Source organism: Anoplophora glabripennis, unplaced genomic scaffold, assembly GCF_000390285.2.
Source record: "Anoplophora glabripennis isolate ALB-LARVAE unplaced genomic scaffold, Agla_2.0 scaffold245, whole genome shotgun sequence".
NCBI lineage: Eukaryota > Metazoa > Arthropoda > Insecta > Coleoptera > Cerambycidae > Anoplophora > Anoplophora glabripennis.
Genome location: NW_019416417.1, coordinates 420,711 through 433,595, shown reverse-complemented (window position 1 = coordinate 433,595; position 12,885 = coordinate 420,711). Strand labels below are relative to the sequence as shown.

The following is a 12,885-nucleotide window of genomic DNA, read 5'->3' as shown; positions in this document are numbered from 1 at the left end:
TTGAAACGGTTCATCTTACGCCTCCTAAAAATGATGACACGATTTTCCTTTGATAAAAGACCGACAATTTTTTGCTCTACTTTGCATCGTATACGATCGTACTATAGTTTGTAGATTTTGTATTTTTGCAAAATGATTAAAGGTGATTTATATTTATATAAAATTTTTAACAAAATAAAACTAATTACACTCAACATCAAACTTCAGTCGATTCTGACATACATTTTTTTTATTTCAGAAAAGATGTTCTACTCTCCTTCATTCGCATAACACCCAGACAGGGCGTTGAGGTCTACATTTTTTGATGTAAGTAAATAATCTTTACTTTATTAATACCTAAATAAACTAGTCCATTTTGTTGAGATATGATGCGTTTATATCTTAAAACAATTAAAACGTACATACGGACAAAGAAAGTAAAATATTACCTGTTTGTAAAATTTTGCTAATTGATAAGCTAAGTGTCAACGGATGAAGACCCGACGTGACGGAGTCTCTATGTCTGGATCCACCCGGTGTTGTTATCCGGCGGTACAGTCACATAGTGATTACTGATTTAATTAATATTGTATGTAAGCATTTGTTGTTTGTTTGTATACGTACTTTGAACGGAAACAATTTTGGTCTTTAAAAAATGTGTTCTTCCGAAAAAAAATTATTTCATGTAAAAGTGTTTCATTTTAATCCGATTATAGAGTGTTTCATGATGAACCGTACATGCTGCAATGACAGCTTGGGCAAGTACAAGATGACTGCTTAAAAAATATCTGGGAACCACTAGGAAAATCATGGATTAGATTTTTTGCTCACACTTTCTTTAATTTTTGAGTTAACGAAATTATGATAGCTTTTTTAATGAATTTATTAACTTCTTACTGTGTACGCGTTACAGAATTACAATTTCCAAGTTATAACGGAACTTTTTTTTCACTTGTCATATCGGAAAAGTAAAAAATACAGGGGTAGTGTAGTAACCCCTTTAACGCTATCAATTTTGGTAGCGGGTCCCCCAATTTGGATCCTTGTTTTTAAAGAAAGCTCTTTGATGATTACTCATTTTTTTCTTCCTAGTCAACTCAAATTAAAATTTAGATTCCCTTTTTTTGAGAGTACAGCAACATATCAACCTACATGTCAGCAGCAAAATAGCACCCATTTTTTTTATACAGCGTGTCCCACTAGTGCGGGAAAGTCCAATATCTATGTTAAAATGAGGAATATATGGATTTTTCTATTTACTGTGTTGCCACATTTCTCAGAATGTACAAATTAAAAATATATTCAACTATACAGGGTGTTCCACTTTTCCTAGACAGAGACCAACTTTGGTTTTTTAAATGGAAACACACATTTTTTATATTTTTTTCGGATTCTACATCAAAAATAAAGGGTACTTTGTGTAGAATAGTTCTATTCAAATATTCACAGTTTTTGAGATATCTCGCTTGAAAGGTTTTTCTAGTCGATATTGGTTGCTTACATTTTCTGATACTGACAGGTTATACTAATAGCTACTAAGCCCATTTTTTTATCAGATGTTTAGTAAGGATGACTCTTCCGAATCATGCTCCAAAAACTGGCCTGCGTTATACAGGGTGACCAAAATATCATGTCAAAATTGCCAATTGAAAAATTGAAAAATCTCGATTTTTTTAAATGCAACGCCCTGTATATTTTCATACCATGAGATGCAGAATTAAATTCTCTACAACTTTGCTATACCTGCTCCTATACCAAAATTCATTAGTTTTTCATGAAATCTCATTTCTATGAAAAAATGCGAAGTTTACAAATAGCTTATATGTAAAATAACGTAGTAGGCTCCTGTCAAAGGATAATCTGGAAAATTTTCGATTCACATAAGGTTTAATAGAAAAGCGACAGTAATAATTGTGAAATGAATTACTCTAAAGAAGAATTAGTAAATAAATAATAGAATAATTAGTAAAACTCATGGTAACTGTTTATTGGCAAGTCGTATTTACCAAGCTAATAATCCAGATTTACAAAGATATCCTCGTACAAAGTGTTTTGTAAAACTGAAGGAGAGGTTTGAAAGAACAACAAATGCAAATTATGAGAAGACAACAAGAACACACGCATGCAGTATCCAAAACAGTAAATTAACATCGTGCATTTCTAACAAAAGTAATAAAGACCTAGTTAAATTAGTAATTAACAGGTAACCGCTCAAAATGTCTGCCATTTTTCTCTAGACATTGAGCAATTCTACGACGAAAATTGCTTGACACATTTCGCAGCATTTCCGGAGTTACGGTCAAAAAAGCATTTCTTATCTTTGCCCGTAAATCTTCTACATCTGTCGGAGGAGTTTCATACACCCTGTCTTTTATATAGCCCCATAAAAAAAATCAAGACAAGACAGGTCTGGGGATCGGGGAGGCCATGGAATTGGCTACCTATCCACTTATCTGGATACAAATCATTTAAGTATTCTCTAACCTGAAACAGTTTTTCTATGAATTTACATAACTTACATAATGAGAAAACTTACCGCCAGTGTGGAATGTGCAGGGGCACCATCATGTTGGAACCACTGACTGTTTAAGTCATCCGGAGGAATATGTCCCTGCAATTGGAGCAAGTCGTTTTGTAAAAATTGCAAATACCCATTACCAGTTAAGTTTCCTTCAAGAAAATGTGGTCCAATGACATATTCTCCGCATATTCCCGCCCAAACGTTGACTTTAAAGCGGTGTTGATGATCGTCTTGTCTTATTAATCTGGGATTATGATCGGCGTAATGGTGATAATTATGTCGACTCTCTCGACCAGTATTGGCAAAGGATGACTCGTCAGTAAATAACACCTTTGAAAAAAAAATTCATCTTGTTGTAGCTTTATAGTTGCCCACTCACAAAACTGTACTCGCTTCTGAAAATCTTGCTGTGTTAAGAATTGGTGATGCTCAGAATGATAGGGGTGGAAGTTGTTTTTCTTTAACGTTCTATTAACCACACTTTTGGAAATACTAATTTCATCACTAATTTCTCTGACACTTGTAGATGGATTTTGGACTGCACATTCCAAAATGTCAATTTGACTATCCTGATTACCACATGCGTGTGTTCTTGTTGTCTTCTCATAATTTGCATTTGCCGTTCTTTCAAACCTCTCCTTCAGTTTTACAAAACACTTTGTACGAGGATATCTTTGTAAATCTGGATTATTAGCTTGGTAAATACGACTTGCCAATAAACAGTTACCATGGGCTTCTCTTCTTCTATTAAACCTTTCTTTCTATTAAACCTTATGTGAATCGAAAATTTTCCAGATTATCATTTGACAGGAGCCTACTACGTTATTTTACATATAAGCTATTTGTAAACTTCGCATTTTTTCATAGAAATGAGATTTCATGAAAAACTAATGAATTTTGGTATAGGAGCAGGTATAGCAAAGTTGTAGAGAATTTAATTCTGCATCTCATGGTATGAAAATATACAGGGCGTTGCATTTAAAAAAATCGAGATTTTTCAATTTTTCAATTGGCAATTTTGACATGATATTTTGGTCACCCTGTATAACGCAGGCCAGTTTTTGGAGCATGATTCGGAAGAGTCATCCTTACTAAACATCTGATAAAAAAATGGGCTTAGTAGCTATTAGTATAACCTGTCAGTATCAGAAAATGTAAGCAACCAATATCGACTAGAAAAACCTTTCAAGCGAGATATCTCAAAAACTGTGAATATTTGAATAGAACTATTCTACACAAAGTACCCTTTATTTTTGATGTAGAATCCGAAAAAAATATAAAAAATGTGTGTTTCCATTTAAAAAACCAAAGTTGGTGTCTGTCCAGGAAAAGTGGAACACCCTGTATAGTTGAATATATTTTTAATTTGTACATTCCGAGAAATGTGGCAACACAGTAAAAAGAAAAATCCATATATTCCTCATTTTAACATAGATATTGGACTTTCCCGCACTAGTGGGGCACGCTGTATATACATTGTCTTACATTTCAAAAACCTAAAAGTACAAGTTCCGCATACTGACATTTCTGAATTCAAACGGGTTAGATCTGTACGTTTATGTGAAAAAACCAAACGTGGTGGTTGTTTGTGTTATTGACAGAAACATTTAATTATACAAAATGAAAACAAAATATTTATACTCGTCAGGGAATTGGGCGCCTATAGTACATATACTTTATTTTCTATAGGGTCATAAACAGAAGTTATTTCTTTTAAATATAAATTGCTAGCGCCAGCATCAATTGCGATTTGATAGCGTTAATACTGACAGTTATGTTTATGGTGGCGTCAAGTGACAGATCAATTTTCATTAGGTACGTTTTATTGCGAGCGTTAATACATTATCACTTTAACAACTATGCTGCGATCGTAAATTTGTTTTAAAACCAATAAAATAATACAGAGCAGCAAAAACTTCAAGTCAATTCATACTTTTCCTCCAAACACCTCGAAGTTGTAGGTACATATTATTTTCTCATGCGTACGGTAAAAAATTACGTTACATTCGGAAATATTCTAAAAACGAAAATTATTCAATGAATGTTTTCATAGAAATCATTTGTTAGTGAGAAGCGTTTGATTTGATATTAAGAAGTACCTAATGAAAGAAAGGCACCGAGATAAGCATTTATTCGTATCCCCATCACAAATATACAGTTTTAACCGTAAGGTTTGATATCACGAACCAAACCCATTAGTTCGCTCTAGCACACCTTCCTAATAAACAAATACATAAGTCTCCGGTTCTTAAAACTGTAGAAAAAATATGTGTTAGTACACTGGAACTGAGTTTTCTTTCTGTGTTTATTAAACCGATGATGTTTTACCAAGAAAGATTTTACAGCTGTATAGTGATGAACAATATAACACCATAAAATGGAAAAGCAGTAGTGATACACAAAAAAGACATGCAATGTTTTTAGTTCTTGCCGTTTTGGTGATGATAGGTAAAAACTGTGTAATATATGGTGCTTATTTATTAGATGATAGAGATATAGTTCTAAAATATTGTTATTTGGAGCTGGCACGCAGTGGCTATGTCTTATTGAAGAAAATTTGTTGATGAAATGTTTAGATGAAAATATTATTTAGCTAATGCGAATGAAACTCTTTTGTTGGTTTTCCAACAAATATGATTTTCCAGAATTAAATAACTTCACATAACTATGTCTTATGCTTTTATTGTGTTTTTAATGTATTTAGTCCATTTAAAAATGAATATCTTTGAAACACTTTTGTTTTTTGGAAAGATTTAGAAATAATCTTAATCTGTATAAGCATAAGATAAATATATGGATGGAGACTTTTTGCGTCTCTACACAGTAAATTCGAATACATGTTCGTGCTTTCAAGAAGTTTTTTTATTAAAAGAAAATTTCCGCACCACTCATTGAGTATTGCTTAGTGCGTCACTATTTTTTTTACTGGGTGGTGCCCGTAGTCCTATTCCCCACATAAAATTATCCATATTTAAAAATCAAGAATAAAGTAAAAATATTTTAATAATAATAATACATAATAAAGAGAAAACATAAAACAAAACTAATCTCTCATGGCATATTTTTACAAACACTGTCACTCCTACTGACACTCTCTACGTTACTATTTACAATGTTGATTGTGATAAGGGTAATATGGTAGACTTTCAATATCTAAGTACTGCAAGTTCAGCTCTTTTTTCTGGACATGATTTATTCACCTTTGTCAATTTTCTATCTATCTATATTTCTATCAACTTATCTTTGTAATTGCTCTTTTAAGAAGTAATTCTACATCGGCCAATTTAAATGTTCCATTTTCTTCAGTAATCTTCTTTTACTGGCACCCGTAATTAATTGGATTTAGTTCATTATGATAAGGGTAGACTTAATATTGTTACTGCGCGGGTTGATGCCAGTTCATTCATAATAAAATTTTTGTATTGCTTGGAATTTCTCTGTTACAATTTCTCATAAATTGAGCTTTAGTTCGTCTTCATCAAAAGAGATGCCTTTTTCTCATAATTATCTTGCTTTTCTTCATGGTTGCTGTAACATTTTCTCATATCTTCTACTATGGTACAATGGTACATTGTCCATGATGACGATGGACTAAGGTTCTAAATTTTCACGCAATTTAAATCCACTGTCACTTTCCTGTATGTGTTACTATCAAATAGAGACCTTTTCCAGATGGCGTTTTTATGGCTGTGCAGCTTGACCAAATTTAACTTGTCCGCGAGTTTGAGTTTCTGTACTTGAGTGTGATCAGCTGAAGTAGAAAGCTTTCCTGGTCGAGGATCATGTTCAATTGACTGACGACTACTTTTAAATTGTGAAAATCATCGCGTATGGCCCGAAGCATCATCTCCGTAAGCTTGTTTCAAAGGTTGAAACGTTTCCGTAAAAGTTTTCTCCAGTTTCACGCATAATGTTACGTTGCATCGCTGTTTCAGAAAATCGAACATTTAAAAAATCGTCACTGACACTTTAACACGTTGCACTCAAATAACAATATCACGAGCAATTAAGACAAGGTGGTGTGTATACTCGACCGATTAAGGCAAGATGGTGTGTATACCCGACCAATTAAGGCAAGGTGGTGTGTATACCCGACCAATTAAGGCAATGTAGCGTGTAGTCCCGACCAATTAAGGCAAAGTAGCGGTAGTCCCGACCAATTAAGGCAAGGTAGCGTGTAGTCCCAGCCAATTAAGGCAAGGTGGTGTGTATACCCGACCAATTAAGGCAAGGTAGCGTGTAGTCCCTAACACTTTAACACGTTGCACTCAAATAACAATATCACGATGACTAATCAACACTCCAAGAATATGTTGTTGTTACAGAGCAGGTTATGCGACGAAATGCTGCCAATCACTAAATATCTCCATTACCGCATAATCCAAAAAGTTTTCTGAAAAGACCTCGTAACTTTCTTGTGGACCCATATAGTAAATTGTTCTTGCTTGGTGTCATGGTGGCGATATTTTTAAATTTCCTTCAGATAATCTGTTTCAATATAATTATATTCTATCTTTCAATAACAAAACTTTTCCTATCAGCTTTACCGTACCCATTTGAGAATGATTCACCAATAACTTGAATTACTTTCCGCAAGTTCATTCTCCATATGTTTCATTCTTTCGAAATTTTGTACACAGTTCTTATTGTTGGTTATGAAGCAGCTACAAGCAAATGTGGTCCTCTATGCCATTCCTTTGTGGCCTCTGTAACTGGTCGCATTCAATGATTTCAAAAGTTTTGCACAATCAGTTACAGACCACTATGAAACGTCTCAGAGGACCATGCTCTGTGAGTAGCGGTTCTGTCTATAGCGGCTTTGGAAGCAACAGCAAGAAATCAATATCAGAGCGGGACTAAGGGTTCTGACAGCGCCTCCACAGAGCCTAGCTCAAGAACAACAAGAGCAGTACGAAGATTCATAGTTAAGATTAAGGAAGTATATTGTAGCTTTGTAACTGGCGGTGACTAAGTCGGTACGGAGGCTACGACGTAATAACCCGAAAGAACCTAAATGAGCAAGGGCCTCTTAACACAGACATGTCTTTTTCAAATTGTAAACGTACAAAGAGATTTGACACCGCTGTAAAGATAAGTTGAGTTATACAATGATGTATGATTGTAATCTTGTTTTTTATTAATAAATAATGATTCATGTAGGGGTATTATAGTCCGTTAACAATTTAATACGACAGGGGCGTGCCTTTCAATTTTCCGCCAATGTCTTTCTACCTCGGGTGTGGAATGCGGTTAATTCCAAGAAAGTGACGCAGGTATATTCTTGGAATTCTATATCAACAAATATCGTATGGACTGTAAAGCTACTTTGTTTAAAAGAATTGTGATACGCCACAGACGTCGTCGTCATAAACACACGTGCGCGTTCTATGTTAGCTCACCCTGTATAGACATTACGGTAAAAGTTAACAATAATTCTAAAATGTAATACTTTCATGCCTCTTTATCTCGTCAGATTCGTTAAAACGTAAGAATTTCACATCGTAAACTAAAATAATTGCAGCAATTAAGTAGCGATGGTATGGTAATATTTCTAAACATGCATTAAGAATAATTTTATTTTCTTTCGTTGCAGACGAACGCCTCAATTTGTAGTATTGAAATTGATACAATAATAGACATTTTATATAATTTATGCTAATATAAGCTTCTAATAAAATTAATGAGCAATAAACATACGGTATGTGTGTCGTTATGTTCTTGACTTTGTACGTTAGTCTGAAATAAATCTTCAGTGGCGTCACAGAAAGGGAGAAGGGGTGCTGGGAAACAGCCACATCATATGTATTGTTTGCAAATGAATACTGTAATTAAAAAAAAAATAATTCAAAAGTCATCAATAATCTAGGAATGTATTTCCAGCGTCTATAATAATTATATTATCAATTCTTTATAAAATTAATTTAATTGCAAACTAGTGTCCCTTGTTAAAAAGTTAATTCTTGTATTGTCCAATCTTGATATGATTTATATACAGGGTTACAACTGTTTAATTGTCCAAAACATGTATCTTTCTTATTTTAAGAGATGTAGAAATGTTTAAAATGATCAAAAATGTGCAGAATTTTATGCCAATCACGAATTCGTTTTTAAGTTTAGAAAATTCCGAAAAGTTGCGAAGGTATTCGAAGGAATCCGGTTTCATGCTAGTTTTTTAATCGTATTTCATTTGTTTTTCAAAATTGTAGGACAAAATGTGAAGTCATATATAAAATGTATTAGGAATCGATTATCGTATCTCTAAAAATGGTGCTGAACCGTAGTTAAACTTTGTTTTTGTTGTTGACACCATATTGAATTTTGGCTTCATTAGAAGAATAGGGAAATTCTTTTTATAAGGATGTACAATTTATGAAGTTTTCATAAATAAATAACCAGCCATGTGAAACGATTGAATTTTTTCCGTAGATTAATTTAATATTATTTTTAATACATTTTGACACAGTAACTTTTATATACCTATACATAACAATAACGAGAGCAATGAATAAAACAACATTAAATGGTAAATTAAAATTTTACCATACATTTTCGAATTCCGAAAATGTTAGTTACTTTTCGCACTTATTACTGCAATATTAATTATGTTGTCCCAGATATCATATAATTTTGCGTTATTTGTTAAAATTTCATAATAATTTCTCATCAAAAGTAATCGGTGAAAGTATCCGGGAGATTCTCGTTATAAAGTGTCGAAATTATGGGAGTATACTTATAATTTCGAATTTTAATCGTTTAAGGGTGACTAATTTAGTGACTCACTTTTTTCATCGTCTGCAGTAAAATCCCACAAATTGTAAACGACCGCGAAGCAGTCAAAAAACATTTCACAATATTAATTGCTGTTAATTTTAGATTTGAAACCGGTATTTCATCATTTTAAATTTGACACTGGTTGCATATATTCCAAATTTTCGATATAGCATGAAAATATTTAAATTTCACACAATCAAGGTCATATTATGATGTGAAGGGTAAATAAATATATTGCCATTTCATTTTTAATAAGTTAGAACAAATGGTAAGAGTATTTTTTTCGATCCAAATATGTGCGTCAAGCTTTGATAATGTAGTCCTTCATAAAATTTAGATTCATTAAGTTGTTAATTATTAGTTCATAATTGGGATTGTTTTCAGTTTTGTGTCTCCAGTAACAAGAAAGATTTTGATACTGGACAGATACAAGAACTTTTTTCAGAGTACTGTCTACAGTATTACTTAATTTTAGTTACAGACTGAGCCGTTAGAACATTGTTTGTTAAACTCGGGGGGCATTACATAAGGGCATCATCTGTGTAACTTTTATACGGATTGTCTAATTAATGTCAAATTTGACGTCCAAAGTTAAAAGAATCTAATGTAGCAATTGCATTATTGCGAAATTGCCATTTATTTATTTATTTTTTTAATGGAGGACCCTCTAATTTTTTATTTTCACCCTTCAAGCTTACAGTGATATAAGATTTGATGGATCGTGATCTCTAATAGAAAGGCAGATGTGCCAAAAATGTATGATTCATTCCTAATACATTGTTTTTGTGGCACACACTTTTGGAAATATGTCCGTGCTAAATATATTGTCACACATTTAAAAAATGGACAGTGCGTTCAAGTGTCTGGGACACCAAACAAATCTAGGGAAAAGTACGAATTTGCTTACAAACGTTTCAAGTTTTATTGCCTTGAAAAAAGTACCATCTCCCTATCCGAAAAAGTTGAAGGCATCTACGTTATAGTAAAATTACACCATGTTGAGAGAAATGCTTAGTGCAAAGGAAAACATTGATATATCAAGATATTTGAAATTACGTGTTTTCCTGAAACGTCAAGATGATAACTATAAACTAAAGAATTCGGAAATTTTGCCAAATAAACAACTTGAAACGTTTATTACGTGCCTTAATATTTAGTGTTGCCGGTGCATGTCGCTGTGATGAACTGTTGCAGTTAAATTTGACTGATATATTGATAATTTAGGATCAAAGTTTTTACATAAAATACCGGATAATACAACGAAAATACTGAGATCATTTGTGATAAACGAAACTTATATGCCACTGTATAGAAAATATGTTGCATGGCGCCCAGAAACTTTTGAAAGTTACCGCATTTTCTTTAAATATTCAAATGAGAAATGTTGCAGGCAGGCAGAGGAATACTTTAGTTCGGTAAAATGTCTCAAATTGTCGCAAAATTTTTAAATTTGACAAATACAACAGGACACGGTTTCCGTCGATGTCTACGACCATTTTGGTTGATGCTGGGGCAGATTTGATTATATTAAAGAGACATGGGGGATGGAAATCTTCAAACGTTGCCAAATGATATCTAGAGGGATCTTTTACAAATAAACTAGACATAGATAATATATTTAGAGGGGGGAGAGACAACGAGAAATTTACTAATAGTGATAATTAACAGCAATAATCTCGCCGACTTTTCTAGTAAAATTCAGCCTATGTTTAATGCATAGTTGTAAAAACTGTAGAATTGGCAATTCATTTTATAGGGATCACAAATAATGTTATCCTGTTATTAAGAAAAATATAAGGAGAAATAATTAATTAAAAAAAATAATGGACCTACTTAACCACTCAGGTAAAACCACAATATTTATACTTCCAAATCCAAATATTTAATAACTCTCAGTGGGGGTTTCAACTTGTTTTGCATACAAATTATCAAAATAAAAGAAATTGTCAAATAACCTTTGTTTAGGATTATTTTAAGTAGTTGTAGTGTATTTTGCTAGATCTTTTTTTTTGTACATAAAAACTAAATAATACGAAGAATCACTGTATATAATTTTCCTATAGGAGACAGTATCAAAGGAACTATTAACTTTGAAAATAACCAAATATGTAAAACATCCAGTTCCAAGGCGATTCAGTGTCACGATCATTTTTTTTTGCTACAGCGGAATACATTAAAAACAAAATTCGTAGTATTCCAATTGTATCTGAATCTGAAATTTATTTGTAATTTTGTAGTTAACAATATTTAATATATCCAAACGATTAGTTATTACTGAATTTTCAATTATATGGGTATATTCTAACTGTATTATAATAATTAGAATTTGAAGGTTAATGGAATATTTTTATTTACAGTCACTAGATAAACAATTTTTTGTAAAGTATCTAAGTCAGGACACCTAAATAAAAAATGACAACTTGGACAAATAATTAGGTAGGTATAGTCTTTCCGAAGTCAGTAACTGTAAACTCCTGAGATTGTCAACCCAAGAAATTCCCAGATTTAATAAAGCAAAAAGATCGATTGATCGAAACGTTAACTATAAATGAGGTGTGTGATATAGGATCTATTTATCAAAGAACATCTAAACTGGATTTATCTAAATCCCTTAGCAACATAAAATCAATTGTCTCATATCATAACAACCAAACTAGATTTAGATAAATCATAATTAAAATTCATTTGATAAACTAGCTCATAGTGATGTATATTTTTTATTTTTAATTTGCTTTTTTCAGTGTGAGATTTTTGTTAGGTTAATAAAAGCAACCCTTGACTAATCCTTTGGCGTAGGGGTTTATTTGATTAAATTTTAAATTTTTTCCGTACGGTAAAATACCCGATAAATAGAGAAAAAAGTATTTATTTATTTATTTAAATAATGGTTGGTGACATTCGATTATTTTTTTTTTTTTCTACCGTTTTAAGTGTATTAAGTCAGGAAACATTACGAAATAAAACACAGTTGTATTTCGCTGACGTTTCGTCGTTTGTATTATGATATCCTCAGGACATGAATTCTGAGGATGCCATAATAAAACCTACGAAACGTCGACCAAATGTAATGATAGAAAGAAAGAAATATTTATTAAGTTTAAAATAATGCCATTGATTGATGACATTGTCCCGCTCTTAAAAGCATAAAATTCGGAAAATCTCGCTTTGGGAGAGATTAGGTACAATTGTAGAAACTGACTGAAAATGACGGCAGGACCTTATTTATAAGTATTTTGATGCGCCAAATTCAGAATTGCTCCATACCCTCCAGTTTTTTAAATTGCCGAAAAACACCGTTAAATACGGAAAATTCCACTCTATAAAGTCTGTTTAGAAATGAAAGAAAGTAATAAAAGCTTATTATGTATGCAAATCGTAAATAAATGTAGTACTGGTGCTTATATTCAATATTTTTATATTATGTATTATCGGTATAGATGAGGTGTACTTTTAAAAAAACTTTGTGTTACCGGTTTGTACTAAATTGTAGCAGGTAGCTAAAATTTAATCCCCGACAATCCGTCTTTGTCTATGCCGCTTCAATTTCTCGGTCCATTTCTCTTATAAGTAAACAATATAAAAACAGCATTTCAAAACATGAGGCTACTTTAAGC

General features: G+C 32.4%; 1 protein-coding gene across 1 annotated transcript in view; it reads left to right on the top strand.

Annotated features, from left to right (window-relative positions):
* LOC108905290 overlaps window positions 1–12,885 on the top strand; it is a 282,262-nt gene that overhangs the window by 116,166 nt on the left and 153,211 nt on the right. The window contains exon 3 of the mRNA XM_018708092.1: window positions 239–306. The gene's annotated coding sequence lies outside the window, so the exon portion shown is untranslated. The remainder of the gene's footprint in view (window positions 1–238; window positions 307–12,885) is intronic.